The 22,513-nt window shown below is 41.7% G+C and overlaps 2 long non-coding RNA genes across 2 annotated transcripts in view; both read right to left on the bottom strand.

Annotated features, from left to right (window-relative positions):
* Positions 1 to 22,513, bottom strand: part of LOC120220507 — a 327,176-nt gene that overhangs the window by 290,906 nt on the left and 13,757 nt on the right. The window lies entirely within an intron of this gene.
* On the bottom strand, positions 4,610 to 5,907 carry LOC120220506. The gene is made up of 2 exons (XR_005525594.1): positions 5,857 to 5,907; positions 4,610 to 5,604 (listed from the first exon to the last, which is right to left on the bottom strand). It is a non-coding gene; the product is annotated as an uncharacterized LOC120220506 (long non-coding RNA).

The following is a 22,513-nucleotide window of genomic DNA, read 5'->3' as shown; positions in this document are numbered from 1 at the left end:
GATGTGATGCAGCTCCTGCTATTGCTAATCTCAATTGCTCCCTTTCCCATTTGGTTTCTCTGCATTCATATCACCGGCCAACCAATCCTCTGTATTAAATTTGCTTTTTGTAAAACATTTAGAATGATCTCGGTTTTCCTGGATGGGCCATGACTGCTACGTGAATATTCTCTTTTGACCAAAAATAGGACATACACAAAGTATGTTGTGTTGCATCTCACGAAATTTGCTGGTTTTCTAGGTCTGCTCCTCTCTGCCATTTATTCTCTGCTTTTCTCTCCTTTGCTGTATGCCCTAAGTGGTGGCTCCTCTAAGCTGCATGACCTGGGCTCTTTGGGCTTCCAGTTAGGTCTGGCTAATGGGGGATTCTGGCAGAAGACTGGAGAATATGAACAGAGATCACAGTGATCTTCTTCTGTCCCCTCCAGGGCTGGGTGGGTGCCATAGTTCCAGCAGCAGCCGTATCCATCTAGGACCTTAGCTTCATATAGCACGTCTGTGTCTTCATGGTGATCATCACGTTCCCATCGCTCTGCATTTCACTGCGCTCCAGCAATACCTGTTTCCTCCCTTTGTCCCATAAAGTTCGGAGATGGTCACAGTCCCTTCTCACTGTTCATGGTCCCCAAGTGCCCCAACCTCTCTCAACTTATTCAAGAAAATTTTTGTCAAAATCTAAGTTGAGTGTGGCTTTGGTTTCCCAGATCTTTTTTTTTTTTTAGGTTTGTTTATTCGTTTTGAGAAAGAGCGAGGAAGGGAGGGAGGGGCAGAAAGAGAGGGAGAGAGAGAATCCCAAGCAGGTCCTGTGCTGTTAGTGCAGAGCCTGGTGCAGGGCTCAATCCCACGACTGGAAGATCATGACCTGAGCCAAAATCAAGAGTCAGACACTTAACTGACTGAGCCGCCCAGATGCCCCTGTTTCCTAGACCTTGAGTGCTGCTGAAGCCTAACTGTTACATAAAGTACTTTGACAATTTTCAAAGAATTTATATCACACAGATAAAAATATCTGACAACACAATCATATTAGAAGTCAACAATAAAAACTCAACATATACCTATAAATGCACACTCCTAAATAACTACTGAGAAATCACAATGCAACTTCTAACTAAATGGTTATAAACTTACTACATACCAAACGTTTTATATAATATTTGGTGGTATTTTATCCAGAAACCTTTTATTTAGTTTTACCTATTTATCTCATAATTTATTTCTTCACTCTTCTTTTTTGCATCTCAGATGTTCCTTCCAGAGTATTTCTTCTGTTTGAATAAATCATTCACACTTTCTTCAGTGAAGACCATTTGTATACTCTCTCACTTTTGTTTATCTTACATGTCTTTATTTTTCCCACACGCTCATAAGATGGTTTGACTAGGTATGCGAAGTTCTGTGTTAACGACTGTTTTTTCTCAACTCTGAGAAATAATTAGTCCATCTTGTTTTCTTGGTCATTGATTTGGAGATCTTTCTCTTTGGTTTTCATGACAATGTGTGTATTTCTTTTATATCTCCTACTATGTATTCCTGTGTCTCCTCTGGCCAAGGGTTCATGACTTTTACCAGTTCTGGAAAATATTCAGGCCTTACAGCCTCAAAAATTACTCCTTTTCTATTCTTTCTATTTACTTCTTGGTGTCTGATTTGATATACATTAAAATATTTCTTACAACAAAATGACAACAGGTTATATCTTCACGGGCATTTCAGTACATTTGAACTATTTCATGATTAAAAAAATAGTAATTTCCCATGACTAAGGATTAATTATCAAGTGCTTAAATGTTTCCGATTGGATGAACACATCACAAGGGCAGAAAATGTAAACCAAGTTATTAAAAAGATAAACCCTAAATAAGTATAGCATTCTTCCAAACCCTCACTAGGATTTGGAGACAAATTCATGCTGTGTTGAAAACCTATACACAATGAAACAAATGTTTGCTTTAGATGCTAAGAAGCAATTCCCATGTTTCTCTGGAAAACTTTGGAACATACCTTAAATTCTTAGTACTGAAATCATGGAACACTTAGCAGTAGAGCTTTAGCCTAGCTGACAGTTGCGTCACTTTGTGCCTTGATTCTCACAGAAGAGTTTTCATCAAATGTTGAGACTGTACCTAATTCAACTCGCCTCCAGCTCCAGGGTCCACCACAAAAGTTGAAAGCACAGAGGCACTCAATAAATGGTGAATGCAGCGGCTCTCACACTGGAATATGCAGAAGAATGCCCGTGGAGAGCCAGCCAAAGCAGTTTCTTGGATCCCAGCACCAGAGATCTGGACATGGTAGCTGGGATTTAGGGGCCAGGAATCGGCGTTGCTAACAAGCCTGCAGGCGAAGCCTGTGCCACTGGTTTGGGGACCACGCCATGAGTCCTACTGGAGTGATGAGTGAACAAACGTGGGTGACTATATGTTACTTGGGGAAAGCACTGAAATTTACTTTAGTCATGTTATTATCCGATTCTCTTTTTGAGTGACTTACATGAGAAGTATTCTGGTTTTTCTTCTCCTGGAGAGGCCCCTAAGGTGATAACACCCTCACGATCTTGCTCATAACCAACTTTTCGGGCCTCATTTGTCACTTTGTTCTCCTACACTCTTCATATTCTAGACACACAAATGTACTCTACTCTCTCCTAACTCTCATGTACCTTCTTACCCAAGTGCCATTATATATGGTGTCTTAAATGTCATTTCTTTTTTTTTTTTTTTAAGTGTTTGTTTATTTTTAAGACAGGAGGAGGTGAAGAGAGGAGACAGAAGCCCAAGCAGGTTCCATGCTGTCAGCACAGAGCCCACTGTGGGGCTTGAACTCATGAACCATGAGATCACGACCTGTGCCAAAATCAAGAGTTGGATGCTCAACCCACTGAACCATCCAGGCTCCCCTTAAATGTCCCACTTTCAACCAAACCTTCATCCTTTAAGATGTAGCTGAAACATTTCAAGTCTTTCATGACCCTCTTCTCCTCCATTCCACATTTGGGTCACAATTTATCACCTTCAGTATACTCCCAGAGAACTCTCCTATCTTTATGACCAACCAAATTACAATAGGAGTGGTTACTTCTGTCCCTGTCCGTCCAGTGGTGTGTTCACCTTGTAGTATTGGACCAATGCTCCAGTACTGTAGACAGCACCCACCACAGAACCTAGCACAGAGTAGATGATTAATGAATGTTGGTTGAATTAGAACTAAGAAGAATGACAACTTAAGTTCATGTTAACTTAGCATTAAAATACCGACACAGCAACTGGTAAGAGCACGGCAGTGCCCATGGCACAGTGTGATCCTCTGTTCAGGTTAATGCCCACAATCTTTCACTCCTGAAAGGATCCCGTCCAGGAGAATAAATTATATGGGCACGTGATCATCAGCCCAGGTGTACTCTTTCAGGTTCATTTACCGCAGCAGGATCTGGCAAAATCCTGTGTCCAGTTTTCATTTGACCCCACTGGTCCTGTCATGTAGTCACCTAGATGTCACCTGATGCACATCTGATTCAGATGTACAAACGACAAAGTCCATTTCATACCTTTAAAACTATTTCTCACCGCTTTCTTACTGTGAAAAGATAGATCATATGAGGAAGAGTCTCACGAGAAATGATTAATCCAGGGCACCTGGGGGGGCTCAGTCGGTTAAACGTCCAACTTTGGCTGAGGTCATGATCTCAGGGTTCATGAGTTTGAGCCCCGCGTTGGGCTCTGTGCTGACAGCTCAGAACCTGGAGCCTGCTTCAGATTCTGGGCCTCTCTCACTGCCCCTCCCACACTCATGCTCTCTCTCTCTCTATCTTAAAAATAAATAAACATTAAAAAAAAAAGAAAAAATCAATCGAATCAACCATGTGCCACACGTCCTTGGCCAACTGCAGCAGATACGCAAATAAAAAAGCATGCTCTTCAAGAGGGGGCAAACCCCTGATATGCTACTCTAGTATCTGACATCTAGAAGGGCACTGGGCCAACCATTCGTTTTTAATACAGGTCTCTAAAAGCGGGCATGAGAATTATTCTCTTTCTTTCTTTTTTTTAAATGTTCATTTATTTTGAGAGAGACAGAGAGAGAGAGAGCGTGCACGTGTGTATAGAGGGGGAGCAGAGAGAGAGGGGGAGAGAGAATTCCAAGCAGACCGCACTGTCAGCTCAGACCCCAACAGGGGCAGGGGTCCATAGCTGAGTTGCCCAGGTGCCCCAAGAATGATTATTTCTTTTATCAGCTAAGAATGGCCCCACAGGAAAATCTACTAGCAAAATATGTGACAAGGGACAGTTTTTGACAACTTTGAAATAATCTATAGTTACATAACTTTAAATGATAAACACATGAGCTTAGCTAGTAAACAAGAGGTCTCTGTTTCCGCACGACAAAATAATGAATGAAGTTACGGGGACACAAAGTGGCATAATGAAAAATAAACATCATAGGAATCAGAAAGATCTAGTTTTAAATCCCAGTTCTGCCATGTACTACCTGTGTGGCCTCTCAGCCTCAGTTTCCTCATCTATAATATGAATGACAGCACCAACCACACAGGGTTGCTGAGAAGAGTAAATGAGCTTATATTTATGGAGAGTCTAGCACACAGGAAGTATTCGATGAATGCTTACATTATTTTATTGATTTCCAAAAACAAAGTACTGTACAGATGCGTATCTCCAGAGCTCACGTGTGTCTGCAGACTTACAGGGTACCCTTAACGGCCCCTTAGGTGTTCCTGGTGGGCGAGGAGCCAATGATGATGGAATCATTAATCTCATTATAAACTGTACTTTTCTTTCATAACAGCACTGGCATCGAGCAACAGTAACTTGAAACACTGACCGCCCAAATGGATATTAACCTTCAGGATGCTAAGGGGTTCCATATGCTTTCTCGAACTTTCCCGTCTGCTGAATTCTCTCAATCATTTTCTTTGAAAGTTGTGACTGCAGCCTGTACGTATTATGTGAAATATCCAGATTTGGCATTATCTCGTTGACTGCTACAAAGGTACTGATTTTTTGGCTGAAGCAGACAGAGTTTCTGCAATCATGTGGACTGGCAGCATCACAGTACACTTGGGCTGCAGCGCTAGGTAGGCTTATGCTCAAAACACACCACCAGGAAATGTACCCAAAGAGTGAGCGAGGACTGTAGTATACATGCTGACGGTTTGGGCATGAATATCATGGACACTTTCGAGCAGCAAAGTGTTGTCTAGTAACTCCAATACTGGGCCACCTGCTGCAGACAAGACATGGTAAGAACTATAATGCACTTTCTTCTTAACAGCAGACTGTTACCTTATTTAGTCCCTTGGAATTTTCCAGCCGGAGTGTGTCAGCGCCCACATGCAATGCTCTACTGGTGGGTTTCCACGCATCCGGTGATCCAGCCTCACACTAAGCTAGGTGCTGCTGTGGCTGACATCTATGGTCAGTAGTCCTCAGACCATCCTTGATAACATGGGTGGGCCACATCCAATAAGTTGAAAGGTCTTAAGAGTAAAACTGAGGTTTCCCTGAACAAGAAGGAATTCTGCCCCGGGACTCCTGCCTGAGGGTCAGACTTCGGATCTGTAGCCCCCACAACTGCATAAACCGGTTCCTTAAAATAAACAGATAAATGCACATGTATGTCTGTGTGCATGTCTAGCTTACTGATTCTGTTTTTCTGCAAAAGCCTGTTGCTACGAATGAAAAATTTTAATAGCCAAACACTAGACACGTGCCAGTATTTTGTCTAAATAACCTTTACGCAAATGTCTGAGAACGCTGACCCGGGAATCTTTAAGTTGGGTGGCTGGTATTATACACTAACAAATACACAAAATAACTTGGGTAGCTTGAGAAAAATCACCTTTGAAAAGAATACAGCAGAGGGGCGCCTGGGTGGCTCAGTCAGTGAAGCGTCAGACTCTTGATTTCGGCTCAGGTCATGATCTCACGGTCGTGAGATCAAGTCCTGCATCCGGCTCTGGGCTGGGCTCTGGGCTGGGCTCAGTGCTGGTCGTGGAGCCCGCTTAAGATTCTCTCTCTCTCACTCTGTTCCTCTCTCGCTCGTGGTGTGCGTGCACTCTCGGTCTCTCGAAAGAAAGAGGAAGAGAGAGAGAGAAACAAATACATATTCAGCTTTAGACTTGAAACAAGGCTCCATTAAAATTCCCCTTTTGTCTATCAGCTCTATGACATCGGGCAAAATAGCTGATCCCTGATAATAGTTTCTTCAGCTTCAGTTGGAATGATAATAATGATACCAACTTCAGAGGTCTATCAGGAAGGTTCAACTGAACACTTTTTACTTTACTTTATAGCCTCTCTCGATTTCTCCCACCCTCCAACCCCTGGCAACCACAATTCTACTCTCTGCTTCCATGAGTTTAATGTCTTCAAAATTCTACATATATTGGGGCGCCTGGGTGGCTTAGTCGGTTAAGCATCCGACTTTCGCTTAGGTCATGATCTCACGGTTCAAGGGCTCGAGCCCCGCGTCGGGCTGTGTGCTGACTGCCAGCTCAGAGCCTGGAGCCTGTTTCAGAGTCTGTGACTCCCTCTCTCTCTGACCCTCCCCTACTCATGCTGTCTCTCTCCTAGAAATAAATAAAACATTAAAAAACAAAACAAAACAAAATTCTACATATAAATGATACCAGGAAGTATTGGTCCTTCTCTGCCTTATTTCACTGAGCAGAACACTCTACGGATTCAGCCATGTGGTCGCAAACAGCAAGATTTCATTCTTCTTAAACACTAAATAATATTCCTGTGTGTGTGTGTATGCACGCCCGTGTGCGTGTGTGCACAGGCATCTCGCATTTTATCAACTCATCAGATCTGCTGAGGGACCCTATATTGTCTCCACACCTTGGAAACTGCACACGATACTGCAATGAACACAGGAGTGCAAATGCCTCCTAGAGATAGTGATACTGTTTTCTCCGGAGACGTACCCGAGGTGAGGCTACTGGGTCACAGGGCAGGTTCTATTTTAATTTCTTCAGGGAGCTCCACACTGTTTTCCAGAGCGCCTGGAGCAGCTCACATTCCTACCAACAGTGCACGACAGCTCCTTTTTCCCCACATCTTCACCAGCAACTGGTATCTCTGGTCTTTTTAGTAACAGATATATCCTAAGAGACGTGAGTTGATATTTCATTGCAGTTTTGATTTGCAGATAATTTTTACTTCAAAAACTAAGGACATGTAGCAAGTACCTGGGCATACATAGGGAATGCAATAAATGGTGGATATACTCCTAAAATAATCATTTCTTTTCATAGCTTGACGTTGCCATTTGATGGCAAAATAAAACTCATACCCCCACAATGTGTGTACACATGTGTATATTCTAAAACATGAACACAAAGAAATTTAGAAAATATTTAGCCCAGACATTCTCAACTCTGGACACATGTCAGAATCATCCAGATGGATTTTAAAGAAAGTTTGGTTAAAAGGCACCCCGGTTCCTCCTTCTTGCCTCCAACCCCCACAATTCTGACTCCCAAGGGATTCTACTTTGGCCAGAGGTGAGAAGCATGCATCTGATGCAGGCCTCACTTCCCCAGATGGGAAACTGAGGTCTAAGAATTGACTGATTGGGTGAAGGTCTCGCCTCACTTTGCAACCTTCCTATTCTAGAACCCTCCTGCTGGTGAATAGAGAGTACAATATTATTCTGAGACGAAAAGGAGCCTTGTCCATGTCACTGGTGGTAACTACTAAGTTGACTTGCTTTTGACCCATCGCCTTTAAAGATTAACATCCCCCACCCCCCACCCCGGGCGCCTCGGTGGCTCAGTCAGCTAAGTGTCTGACTCCTGGTTTCAACTCAGGTCATGATCTCACGGTTCGTGAATTCAAGCCCCACGTAGGGCTCTGTGCTGACAGCAGGGAGCCTGCATGGGCTTCTCTCTCTCTCCCTGTCTGCCCCTCCCCTGCTCATGCGCTCTCTCCCTCTCAAAATGAATAAACTTTAAAAAGAAAAAAAACCTGTATACATTTTGATGCATTTTAGAATATGAAAATATTTAAGTATTTATTCATTCACTCAATCAATCAATTTATCTGAAGGCTTACATGAAGCCTGCATTTTAGCCAAAGAGCCAGACATCAGCCAGATATGTAAAGAAAATTTGAAAATTACAAATGTGATAGGTGTTTGCATTCAAACCCACATCAGCTTCAGTGCTCACAGTGCGAAGCCTGCTTGGGATGCTCTCTCCCTCTCTCTCTGCCTCTCCAACCCCCCTCAAAATAAATAAGTAAACTTAAAAAAATAATAAAGATTAACACACTCCTGATGAGTTTTGTTTCTCCAGTTTGCAGACGGGCCCAAGCTTTGAGAGGCTCCAAGAGCAAGCATCACGTTTCTAAGCATCAATGCAGTGTGAAGGCTAATAAATTACCTCCCTACTGTTCATTGGCAGCAGGCAGCCTGAATAACACTGCAATGGCATGAGCTTCCTGTCAACAGCGCTTTACTTGACCCATCAACTGCTTACAGTCCAGGGATGCAGCAGGGGAAAGAACTAGCTACTGAGGCAGGAGAGCAACACTGTCAATGCGAAAATGTACCACCTGGAGCACATGGAAGGTAAAAATCTCTGGCCCCTGCCAACGGTGCCAGGCGCCCAGTGCCCACATACTTACCACGGGCCGGCATATTGGCATTCACAGCACCCTGGCTGGGATTAAAATGGTGGTTGATTAATTTAAAATGGGAACAGCAAAGGGGCACCTGGGTGGCTCAGTCAGTTAAGCGTCTAACTTCAGCTCAGGTCAGGATTTCGCGGTTCATGAGTTCCAGCCCCACGATGGGCTCTGCACTGCAATGCAGAGCCTGCTTGGGATTCTCTCTCTCTGTCCCTCTCCCGCTCTCCTCGCTCTAAATAGATAAATAAAATTTAAAAATAAAACAAATAAGACAGGAACAGCAAAAGGATTTCGAAAAAGAAGTCCTTTCATTTCACCTCTAGAGTCCAGCCATGTCAATGTTAGGTCTATTTACCTATGTGGTAACAGGACATGTGTATTCGGTGTGCACACGGAAGAAACTTTACAGTTAGTGTTGCTCTATGTGCAAATTAAGGTTTCACTTTCCTTCTGATGTTAGTATCTTCTCAGCCTGGAGTTTGCAAACTCTTTCTGTAAAGGTACATAATGTCGATTAAGCGTCCAACTTTAGCTCAGGTCATGATCTCGTGGTCTGTGGGTACGAGCCCCACATCAGACTCTGTGCTGATGGCTCAGAGCCTGGAGCCTGTTTCAGATTCTGTGTCTCCCTTTCTCTCTGCCCCTCCCTCATCTGCTCGCTTTCTCTCTCTCTCTCTCTCAGAAATAAATAATAAATAAATAAAATATTAAAAAATTTTTTAATTAAAAATCTTTTTTTTTTACTTTTAAGTTTATTCATTTATTTTGAGAAAGACAGAGACAGTACAAATTGGGGGAGGGGCAGAGCGGGTACCTCTGTCTCTCACAAATGAATAAACATTAAAGTTTCAGGTTTTAAGCCCTGCTGTTTTTAAGAACTCATGAAATTAGTCCTCTCTGATTTTCAAAGCAAAATGTGAGGGGGATTCATCTTCCCCATGCAGGTTCCTTTGCCTGGGGTGCTTGGTATGAGGGGCTGTGTCTGTACCCTCTCTGCGCCCATGCCATCCCTCCCTCTTGTGGCCAGTCCCATGGGTCCGTGTAGCTTCTGAGGGCACCTCTGCCCTTCCTACCCCCTTCGATGAGGCCTCTTCTCTGTATTTAGCTGTGGCGACTCTGCTCTGCCAGTGTTTGGATCATTGTCTGGGTTATTTACACGGGGGATGGTGTTATCTTGTATCCATGGGAGGAAGTGAGTTCTGTAGTATCTTCCCACTCAGCCATCTTCCCCGGAAGTCCAAGTCCCCATGGTCTTTCTATATATCTCGGGGTGTGTGGTATTTCTAAGTGAGTCACAGCCAATCAGAATGACTAACATGACACAGTGTTAAGACAAAGAGGGAAAACATTCTGTAATGTCTTCTTCTGACAGTTCATCGAGAGCAGTGGCCCCTGTGAGAAGCATGTTGAAGCGGAGAATGGTGTTCAGAGGACTTAGTCCATATGTCAGCCCTCCCGTTATTAGGATGTTTGACTTAATGCAGACCACTGAGCATCTGGCAGCTGTAGATAACTTACCTGTAAAAAGTAGGTTTGGGAATAGTTCTCTCCACTCATAAGTTGCATCAGTTAAACTAGTGAAACTAAAATCTGATATTGGAAAAATTGTGTGGAAATAGGTATATATTATTGACGACGTTAAAACTGACCCATTTGGGGGCCCCTGGGTGGCTCCGTTGGTTGAGTGTTCGACTCCAGCTCAGGTCGTGATCTCCCGGTTTGTGAGTTTGAGCCCCACATTGTGCTCTGTGCTGTCAGTGCAGTGATTGCTTTGGATCCTCTCTTCCCCTCTTTTACTGCCCCTCCTCTACTCGTGCTCTCTCAAAAAAAAATTTTTTTAATTGACCCATTTAGAGCAGTTTGGCAGAACATAATACCAACAGCATTTGGCCTCGTCATTGGATTACTCACACTTACATTTATGTTAAGAAAACTAATCAAAACTGAGAAAAACTGTCACTAAATACTCTTTTATAATAGTACATTATTTATGTTAACATCCATCCACAGCAAGAACAAAAAAACCCTAAATGTGCAGCTATGGTAGAGTCTTACTCAATGAAATTAGTGTCTCCAATTAGCTAGAACATTATGTGGCTATTCAAAATGGTGACTACGGAGTCCATTTTACTACAGGAGTCAGCAAACGATAGTCAAATTAAATCAAATCCATCCCACTGCCCATTTTTATAGATAGATTTTCATAAACCTATTTTATTATTTTCATTTTATTTTATTTTTTAAAAAATTTTTAATTTTGGGGGTGTGTGCCTGGGTGGTTCAGTCGGTTAAAGTGCCCAAATCTTGGTTTCGGCTCAGGTCATGATCTCATGGTTTCATGAGTTCAAAGCCCATATTGGACTCCACACTAACAGTGCAGTGCCTGCTTGGGATTCTCTGTCTCCCTCTCGCTCTGCCCCTCCCCCAATTTGTGCTGTCTCTGTCTTTCTCAAAATAAATGAATAAACTTAAAAGTAAAAAAAAAAGATTTTTAAGCTTCTGCACAGCCAAGGAAACAACCCAGAAAACTAATAGGCAACCAACGGAATGGGAAAAGATAGTTGCAAATGACATATCAGATAAAGGGTTAATATCCAGAATCTATAAGGAACTCACCAAACTACACGCCCGAAAAACAAACAACCCAGTGAAGAAATGGGCAGAAGACATGAACAGACACTTCTCCAAAGAGGACATCCAGATGGCCAACAGACACATGAAACGATGCTCAGCATCCCTCCTCATCAGGGAAATACAAATCAAAACCACACTGAGATACCACCTCACGCCAGTCAGAGTGGCTAAAATGAGCAAATCAGAGAACTCTAGATGCTGGCGAGGATGTGGAGAAACGGGCACCCTCCTACACTGTTGGTGGGAATGTAAACTGGTACAGCCCCTCTGGAAAACAGTGTGGAGGTTCCTCAGGAAACTAACAATAGAACTCCCTTATGACCCAGCAATAGCACTGCTAGGAATTTACCCAAGGGATACAGAAATGCTGAGGCATAGGAGCACATGTACCCCAATGTTCATAGCAGCACTCTCCACAATAGCTAAAACATGGAAAGAGCCTAAGTGTCCATCAACAGATGAATGGATCAAGAAGATGTGGTTTATCTATACCATGGAATACTACATGGCAATGAGAAAGAATGAAATCTGGCCATGTGTAGCAACATGGATGGACCTTGAGGGTGTTATGCTGAGCGAAATAAGTCAGGCAGAGAAGGACAAATATCATATGTTTGCACGTATAGGAGGATTAGGAGGAACTTGACGGAGGAACAAGGGGGAGAAGAGCGGAAATGGTGGGGGAAAGGGAGAGAGGCAAACCATGAGAGACTCTTGAATGCTGACAAAAACTGAGGACTGATGGATGTGGGGGGGAGGGGGGGATGGGCATGGAGGAGGGCACTTTGGGGATGAGCACTGAGTGTTATGTAGAAACTAATTTGACAATAAACTATTTGTGTAAAAAAAAAAAAAGATTTTTAATTAAAAAAATTTTAAATATTTTATTTATTATTTATTTCTGAGAGAGAGAGAGAGAGAGAGAAAGAGAGCAGATGAGGGAGGGGCAGAGAGAAAGGGAGACACAGAATCTGAAACAGGCTCCAGGCTCTGAGCCATCAGCACAGAGTCTGATGTGGGGCTCGTACCCACAGACCACGAGATCATGACCTGAGCTAAAGTTGGACGCTTAATCGACATTATGTACCTTTACAGAAAGAGTTTGCAAACTCCAGGCTGAGAAGATACTAACATCAGAAGGAAAGTGAAACCTTAATTTGCACATAGAGCGACGCTAACTGTAAAGTTTCTTCCGTGTGCACACCGAATACACATGTCCTGTTACCACATAGGTAAATAGACCTAACATTGACATGGCTGGACTCTAGAGGTGAAATGAAAGGACTTCTTTTTCGAAATCCTTTTGCTGTTCCTGTCTTATTTGTTTTATTTTTAAATTTTATTTATCTATTTATTTAGAGCGAGGAGAGCGGGAGAGGGACAGAGAGAGAGAATCCCAAGCAGGCTCTGCATTGCAGTGCAGAGCCCATCGTGGGGCTGGAACTCATGAACCTGTTTGTGGGTTTGAGTCCTACATTGGGCTCTGTGCTGACAGCTCAGAGTCTGGGGCCTGCTTCGAATTCTGTGTCTCCCTCTCTCTCTGCTCCTCCCCAGCTCGTGCTCTGTCTCTCTCTCTCTCTGCTCTTTCTCTCAAAAATAAATAAACATTAAAAAAAAATTTTAAAGACAGAGAGTGATGGAACCGATAAAAAAGCAAGACCCATTTATATGGTACCTATGAAAGACCCACTTCAGACCCAAAGACACATGCAGATTGAGTGTGAAGGGATGGAAAAGCATTTATCATGCAAATGGAAATGAAAGGAAAGGCAGGGTAGCAATACTTATACTGGATGAAATAGACTTTAAGAAAAGACTATAACAAGAGACAAAGAAGGACATTATGTAAACATAAAGGGGACAATCCAACAAGAAGATTTAACAATTGTAAATTTTATGCACCCAACATGAAAGCGCCTAAATACAAAAGCCCCAATTAAAAACATAAAAGAAGGAATCAATGGTAATACAGTAATATAGGGGACTTTCACACCCCACTTGTATCAATGTACAGACCACCCAAACAAGAAATCAACAAGGAGACAGTGACTTTGAATGACACATTAGACCAGATGGATTGAACAGATACACTCAGAACATTCCATCCTTAAACAGCAGAATACACATTCTTTTCAAATGCACACAGTACATTATCCAGATTAGATCATATATAAGAACACAGAACAAGTCTCAACAAATTCAAAAAGACAAGGCATTCCATGCATCTTTTCTGACCACAATACTATGAAACTTCTAGTAACCAATCACAGGAACAAATCTGGAAAGAGCCCAAATACATGGAGGTTAAATACTCTGCTACTAAACAATGAATGAGTCAATCAATAAATCAAAGAAGAAATCAAACAATACATGGAGACAAATAAAAATGAAAACACAATGGTCCGAAATCTTTTTGATCCAGAAAAAGATGTTTGCAGAGGGAAGTATATAGCAACATAGGTCTACCTCAACAAGCAAGAATAATCTCAAATAAACAGCCTAACCTATATCCAAAGGAGCTAGAAAAAGAACAAACAAGACTGAAACCAGTAGAAAGAAGGAAATAATAAAGATTAACAAAGAAATAAATGTAATTGAAACTGAAAAATAAATAAAATAAAACAGATCAATAAAACCAGAAGATGGTTTTGAAAAAGTCAAGAAAACTGATAAACCTTTATCTGGACTCATTGAAAAAAAAAAAAAAAGAGAGAGAGAGAGAGAGAAAAGACTCAAATAAACAAAATCAGCAATGAGAAATGAAAAATAACAACTGACACCACAGAAATACAAAGGATTATAATAGTATGAAAAATTATATACCAATATATTGGACAACTTATAAGAAATGGATACCTTCCCAGAAACATATAACCTCAGAAATCTGAGTCAGGAAGAAATGGAATATTTGAACAGACTAATTACCAGCAACAAAATTGAATCAGTGATTAAAAAAAAAAAAAAAAAGCCTCCCAAAAAACAAATGTCCAGGACCAGATACACGGTTTTACAGGTGACTTTTACCAAACATTTTAAAAAGTTAACACCTATTCCTCTCAAAGGATTCCAAAAAACAGAAAAGGAAAGCTTCCACATTCATTCTATGAAGTCAGCATTACCCTGATACCAAAACCAGATAAAGACACTACCAAAAAAAAAAAAAAGAGAGAGAGACAGAGAGAACTATAGGCCAATGACTAATGAACGGCAATGCAAAAATCCTCAACAATCTTCAAGAAAACGAATCCAACAAAATATTTTAAAAAATCAATCACCATGATCAACTGGGATTTATTCCTGGGATGCAAGAATGGGTCAATATTTACAAATCATTCAGCACAATACATTCCATCAACAAGAGACAAGATAAACACTATGGGATTATTTCAATAGATGCAGAAAATGTATTTCACAAAATACAACATTCATGATAAAAAAAACCCTCAACAAAGTAGGTTTAGAGGGAACATACTTCAACATAATAAAGGCCACATATGAAAAACCAACAACTAACATCATACTCAATGGTGAAGAACTGAGAGTTTTACCCCTAATATCAGGAACAGGATAAGGATGTCCACTCTCATCACTTTTATTCAGTGCATTCCTAGCCACAGAAACCAGACAAGAAGAAAACATAACATGCATCCAAACTGGTAAGGAAGAAGTAAAACTTTCACCATTTGTAGATTGCATACTATGTAGAGAGAACCCTCAAGACTCCACCAATAAACTACAAGAACTGATAAAGGACTTCAGTATGGTCGCAGTATACAAAATCAATATACAGAAGTCCACTGCACTTCTATACACTCATAATGAAGTAGCAGAAAAGAAATTTTTGCAAAATCCCATTTACAACTACACCAAAAATAATCATATACATAGGAATAAACTTAACCGAGGAAGTAAAAGACCTGTACTCTGAAAACTATAAAATGTTGATCAAAGAACTGAAGATGACAGAAATAAATGGAAAGACATTCCATGCTCATGGACTGGAAAATATTGTTAAAATATCTATAATACCAAAAGCAATCTACAGATTTAATGCAATCGCTACCAAAACACCAACATCATTTTCCACAGAACTAGAACAAATCCTAAAATTTGCATGGCATCATAAAAGACCTCGAATAGCCAAAGCAATAAAAAAAGAACAAAACTGGAGGCATCACAATTCCAGACTGCAAGATATACTACAAAGCTAATCAAAACGGTAATGATACAGGCACAAAACAGGACACATAGACCAATGGAATGGAATGGAGAGCCCAGAAATAAATCAATGATTACACGGTCAATTAATCTTCAACAAAGAAGAAAGGAATATGCAATGAAAAAAGTCTCCTCAACAAATGGTGTTGGGAAAACTGGACAGCTTCATGCAAAAGAATCAGTCTGGACCACTTTCTTACACCAGATACACAAATAAACTCAAAATATATAAAGGACCTAAATGTGAGACATGAAACCATAAAAATCCTAAAAGAGAGCACAGGCAGTAATTTCTTTGACATTAGCCATGGCAACATTTTTTCTATATAAGTCTCCTGAGACAAGGGAAATAAAAGCAAAAATAAACCATAGGGAGTATGTTAAAATAAAAACTTCTGCACAGCAAAGGAAATGATCAACAAAACTAAAATGCAACCTACTGAATGGAAGAAGGTATTTTGAAAAGAGATATCTGATAGAGGGCTGGTATCCAAAATATATAAAGAACTTAAACATCTCAACACACCAAAAAAATGCACAAACAATTCAATTAAAAAATGGACAGAAGACATGAACAGACTTTTCTCCAAAGATATACAGATAGCCAACAGACACATGAAAAGACATTCGACATCACTCATCATCAGAGAAATGCAAATCAAAATCACAATGAGATATTACCCCACAACTGTAAGAATGGCTAAAGTCAGTAACACAAGAAACAAGAAGTGTTGGTAAGGATGTGGAGAAACCCTCTGTTGGTGGGAATGCACACTGGTGCAGGCCCTGTGGAAAACAGTATGGAGGTTCCTCAAAAAATTAAATATAGAATTACATACGATCTAGTAATTCCACTACTGGGTATTTACCTAAAGAACACAAAAACACTAATTCAAAAAGAAATTGCCACTCTATTTATCGTAGCATTATTTACAATAGCCAAACTATGGAAGCAGCCCAAGTGTCAATTGATAGATGAATAGATAAAGAGGTGGTGTATATACACAATGGAAATATTATTCAGTCATAAAGAAGAATGAAATCTTGCCATTTGTAACAATATGGTTGGATGTAGAGTATATAATGGTAAATGAAATAAGTCAGTCAGAGAAAGACAAATACTGTCTGATTTCACTCATATATGGAATTTTTTTAAGTTTATTTATTTTGAGAGTGACAGTGAGAGAGAGAATCCCAAGAAGAGAGAACCCACCCCTCGCCCTGCATATGAGGCTTGAATTCACAAACCATGAGATCATGACCTGAGCCAAAACTGAGAGTCAGACACTGAACCAACTGAGCCACCCAGGTGGTGCCATATATGGAATTTTAAGAACAGAAGCACAGGGGGGCACCCGGGTGGCGTAGTTGGTTAAGCGTCCGACTTTCGCTCGGGTCATGATCTCGCGGTTCGTGGGTTCGAGCCCCGCGTCGGGCTCTGTGCTGACTGCCAGCTCAGAGCCTGGAGCCTGTTTCAGTCTGTGACTCCCTCTCTCTCTGACCCTCCCCTGCTCACGCTGTCTCTCTCTCTCTCCTAGAAATAAATAAAACATTTAAAAAAAAAAAAAAAGAACAGAAGCACAGGAAAAAAAGAGAGAAAGAGAGAGGAAGAGACAAACCAAGAAATACACTTTTTTTAATGTTTACTTATTTGAGAGAGATTGAGAGTGTGAGCAGGGGACAGGGAGGGGCAGAGAGAGAGGGAGAGAGAATCCCAAGCAGGTTTCCACGCTGTCAGCATAGAGCCCGATGTGGAGTTCAATTTCACAAACTGTGAGATCATTACCTGAGCCGAAATCAAGGGTCGGTCACTTAACTGAGTAAGCCACCCTTACGAGGGTGGGGGTGGGAGGGTTTATAGGTGAAATAGATGAAGAAGATTAAAGAGCACACTTATCCTATGAGCACCGAATGTATAGAATTGTGAGTCACTATATTGTACACCTGAAACTAATATAACACTGTGTGTTAACTGTACTGGGATTAAAATGATTAAAAAACAGAAAAGCACAGGGACATAAAATCAAATAGTTTGGTAAGACCAATTTTCTACCCAGTATCTGTGAGTAAGGTAGGACTTAACACCGTAATATGGACTGTGAAAGGCTGCATCCCCAGAATTTAGGGGAAGGTAGTGAAAAATAACCAACCGTAAAATTTTAAAGCCATTTCTAAGGATAGTGAAGTGGAAATGTTACATTTTATTATTTTTTTATTATTTTACTCAACAGATGGAAATGAATCAGTACTTAAGAAATAGGAAAGGAAGCCAACTCATGATATAGAAATAATATTCAACGTGAGTCACTTCTACAATCGCCAGTCTTGGGGCATGTGGGTGGCTCAGTTGCTTAAGCACTGGACTTGAGCTCAGGTCATGATCTCATGGTTCCTGAGTTAAAGCCCTGCATCGGGCTCTGTGCAGACAGCTTGGAGCCTGAGGCCTGCTTCGGATTCTGTCTCCCTCTCTCTCTGCCCCTCCCCCACTTGTGGTTTCTCTCTTTCTCTCTCTCTCTCAAAAATAAATAACCATTAAAAAAAATAAGGGTCAAATTGGTGGGTGTGTGCATGTGCGTGCGTGTGTGTGGTTATAAAAGTAGTGCTTGGCACACAGTGCTATGTGTATAAGGATGTGCTGTCATACTTGGCTTTCTCAAGATCAGAGCAAATAGGCCACGACGGAATCTGTGACTAGGGGTCAGCTGGGCCCAGAGCTCCTTCCTTCGCCAGCTCCCCTCCTTCCTCCCACTTCCCTAAGGTTCACATGCCAAATGCCTACGAGTGACCTGCTTCTGTTCGCATGTAACTTTAAAACGTCTTCTTTCATGGTGTGTCCCTTCTTCTCAGATATTCTTCACTCTTGCCCAGGCCCCTTTGGCACCTCCCGATAGGACTTGCCATCAGCTTGCAAGAACCGGACAGGGCTCAGTGGTCGTTACTAACCAGGAGCTTAGGGGACAGAGTGTTTAGAATGTGAGACCAACAGTGACACGGACGCCGCTGTTCTGATCCTCTGGGATTTCCTGGGACGGTGGCGGGGCAATCACGTGTGAGCTCTCAGCCCACAGAGTGTGTGCGGGAAATGACGGAGCAGGGAGGTTGACCGTCCCCAAATATAAACGGGACACAGACGAGTCACAAGAAAAAGACTATCCCATCCTGAACGCAGGGTGGTACGTCTTAATGCGTATTGTGTTTGCTGAATCTTGTGTTTACGGCTAACAGAGGGCTGCAACAGTAACAACTCCATGCAGCCCTTATTCGACACACCGATTTTATGAGTGTGAGACAGATAAATCCACATTATATTGCTATAGGAAAGCATGCATTAGGTATGCAGACATAATTTATATTTGAAAACATAACCTATGTTTGATTAATCAAATCTAATGATGTTTTATAAGTACCAGCCTTTAGGCTTTCTGTGTAATATTACTGGAAACCTACCAGGAGTATATAATTTCGATTTTAAAGGCTATTAAGTCCCAGAATTTATTAGTCAACAAGCGATTTTATTGAGCAATTACTGTGTCCCACATAATATCTTTTTTTTTCTCAATACAAAAATAACTATCACTCGCTTCAAAATACTGTTTTAGGCATTGTTCTATGGAACACTCCAGGAGTTCTTCATTCCTGCCTCTTGGGCAAAATGTAGGAAAACTGTATTCCTGGTATGAGATTCTGGAAAATCGTTTCGTTCCATACACCACTAAATTCACATCAGGCAGACGGGGAAACTAGTGTCCTGTCAGTTTTGTTTAGATTTCATGTCCCCACAGGAAGCTGTCATCAAGGCAGTGGGTCTAAATGTTTTACAAGAACAAAAATAAAACGAAGGCTCATTTCACTGAAAGTGATGCAAATTGTACAGTGATGTTTATATTTGAGTTCGCTCCATATTAATACTTCTTAGGCTTGTATGATTCTACCACTGAGGGTGTCGAAATTCCACACCTTCTCTCACCCATGTCATTTTTCCTTATACTCTCTCCAAACCCTTCTCGTTTATTTTTCCAGGCTCGTTCTAGTCACCGAGTTCTGTGAGCCTTTACTCAGATGCCCAGGAAGAATACACACCCAAGCACCCAGTGCAGGCTCCGCCTCAGACTCCAGCCGTCACATAGAGACGAGCTTGTAACAAGGCACCTGTTGGTTATAAGCTGAATGGTGTCTTCCCCCACGATCCATATGATAAAGTCCTAACCCCCACTAGCTCCGAATGTGACCGTATCTAGACATAGGATCTTCATGGAATTAAGTGAAAATGAAGTCATTAGAGTGGGTGCTAATGCAATATGGCTGGTGTCCTTATAAAGAAGAGATGAGAAGACAGACACATTCAGAAGGAAGACCACGTAAAGACTTCAGGAGGAGATGATCAATCATAAGCGAAGGAGAGAGGCCCGGCACCGACCCCTCCTTCATAGTTCTCGGGGGAAAAACAGCCCTGCTGATGCCTTGGTTTCAGTCTTCTAACTTCCAGAGTTGTGAGAAAATGCATTTCTGTTGTTTAGGCCATGCCGTCCATGGTACCTTGTCATGGCTGTCCGAGCAGAGTCACACAGCACCTCCCACGGCTGGTGGCCGTTCCCTCATTTTCAGTGGGCTTCCTGGAAAGTGGGCCAGGTCACTGAACATAAGCCTGGCCTGGCCTTCCCTTTCATGGAAACTCTCTACTTGCTGTTTGTATGACCTTGAGAGATTCCACCTTAATTCTGCCCTGTGATATTTATCCACTCCTCCTCCACCAGCAATACAATCCCTGGGCCCCTGACCCACCACTTCTCACAACTTTCTCTTCTTGAAATACCCTGTGTTAAGGCCGTAAGCATCCATCCCACTCCCATTCTTGGAAAGGAGAATGGTAACTGCAATTCGTGAAGCAGAGCCCGTACCGGCAGGCACTCCGCGAGGTCTCCCATGCTCCCCTCATCCTACTCCTCCAAAGTCAATATGAGGGGCGCCTGCAGGGCTCAGTGGGTTAAGCGTCCAACTTCGGTGCAGGTCATGATCTTGCGGTTCGTGAGTTCTTGCCCCACACCGGGCTGTGTGCTGACAGCGCAGAGCCTGGAGCCTGCTTTGGATTCTGGGTCTCCCTCTCTCTCTGCCACTTCCCTGCTTGTACTCTGTCTCTGTCTCAAAAATGAATAAACATCATAAAAAATTTTAAAGTCAGTATGATGCCCTCAGCTGCTCCGGATCATCTTGAGCCTTCCTGTGGTCAGCTCCCTGCTTTTGACCTTGCTGCTTCACCAAAATGTGGGTTCCTGCGGGTCAACACCATGCTTTAAATCAGATATTTGAAATACACAATGTTCAATAATGGTTTCATAATTGAGCTGTTGGGAACTGATCTCATTCAGCGACTGATGTGGTTAACTCAATACTCTAAACGAATATATATAATTAAGATACCAGAAAACTAAGTCTAGGCATCGAAATCAGCAAAGAAGTAAAAACTTCCACTATTTGCAAATGACAAGATCTATATATAGAGAACCCTAAAGACTCCACCAAAAACCAAAACAAAACAAAAAAACAAAAAAACCCTGCTTAGAACTGATGAATGAATCCAGTAACGTTGCAGGATACAAAATCAATGTACAGAACTCCACTGCATTTGTGTACCCTAACAATGAAGCAGCAGAAAGAGAAATTAAGAAAACAGTCACATTTACAATGGCACAAAAAATATTAAAAGTACCTACAAATGAACTCAACCAAAGAGGTGAAACACCTGTACGCCGAAAACTATAAAACGCTGATGAAAGAAACTGAAGAAGACACAAAGAAAGGGTAAGACGTTCCATGCTTGTGCACTGGAAGAACAAATACTGTTCAAATGTCCATGTCACCCAGGGCGGCTAAGGGGCTCAGGAGGGTTAAGCGTCTGATTCTTGATTTTGGCTCAGGTTGCCATCTCACAGTTTGTGAGTTCAAGCCTCACATCGGGCTCTGTGCTGACAGCATGCAGCCTGCTTGGGATTCTCTCTTTCTCTCCCTCTGTTCCTCCCCTGCTCGTGTTTGCGTGCACGAGTGCGGGCTCTCTCTCTCTCTCTCTCTGAAAATAAATGAACTTAAAAATCAAAACACAGCATATCTTAGGTAGGAGATTTCTGCCTTTGGTTTATATACTCGGTTCACTGCCATGTACTGACCTAAGAGGCCAAATCCACACTTTTTTAGGCTCCAACCTGCCTTCAAGATTCTAAATCCATGGAAAGAAATCCGAACTACTCAAGAAAATCAGATATTTCACCTAGCCAAAATGAATATTTTTCTTTGTTTCCTTTAAATTCTATTGTAACTCTTCCTAATGTCAGTATCACCCTTTCATATGCTTTCTCTTTTTTAAGTAAACAAAACACACTCAAACCCTGAAGAATGACAGGAAAACTATAGCACCGTAATTGTGATCCGTAAAGAAATTTTCCTTTTCTTTGACTCATAAATGCCACAGGACTCACTTTTTCAAGGAAAAAAGAAGCTCAAGAAATAGGTCTTTTCCTCTTCCAACAATGGATGTTTTTACATAGGCAGCTGAGAAGTCAAGGCATGAAGAATCAGCAAAACATGTGGCCCTTGTTAAGCAACATACAATGAGAAGAGTTAAAATCTCCAATGGCAACTTGGGCCTGGGAAGGGCTGTCATTTCTCTGTAAATCGAGAGATGGCGGATATCAGTGGGTCCTGAAGACTTTTCAAAAAATACACAGACATGTGACTAGAAGCAGTAAATTCTAATGTAGCATATAGATGAGTAGAATAAAATGTTTCTCCAGGTTTGCAGCCACAATACTTGCTCTCAAGCAGGAATTGTTATTTTAGGGGTCAGACTGTGGGATGTACATACAGCCCATTTCTATTACCGAAGTTAAGCGTTCAAATGTTTCCTAAGTGATCATTTCCAAACAGGTCACCATACATAAACTGCAGGTGTTGAAACGTGTGGAAGATCATAAAACCACAAGACGTAGAAGCATTCGTATTACCATGTTGAATAAACT

This window comes from Hyaena hyaena, unplaced genomic scaffold (assembly GCF_003009895.1).
Source record: "Hyaena hyaena isolate Hyena2069 unplaced genomic scaffold, ASM300989v1 scaffold_701, whole genome shotgun sequence".
In the NCBI taxonomy this organism is placed as follows: Eukaryota; Metazoa; Chordata; class Mammalia; order Carnivora; family Hyaenidae; genus Hyaena; species Hyaena hyaena.
The sequence above is the reverse complement of the archived record's forward strand: the minus strand, read 5'-3'. Positions and strand labels throughout refer to the sequence as shown.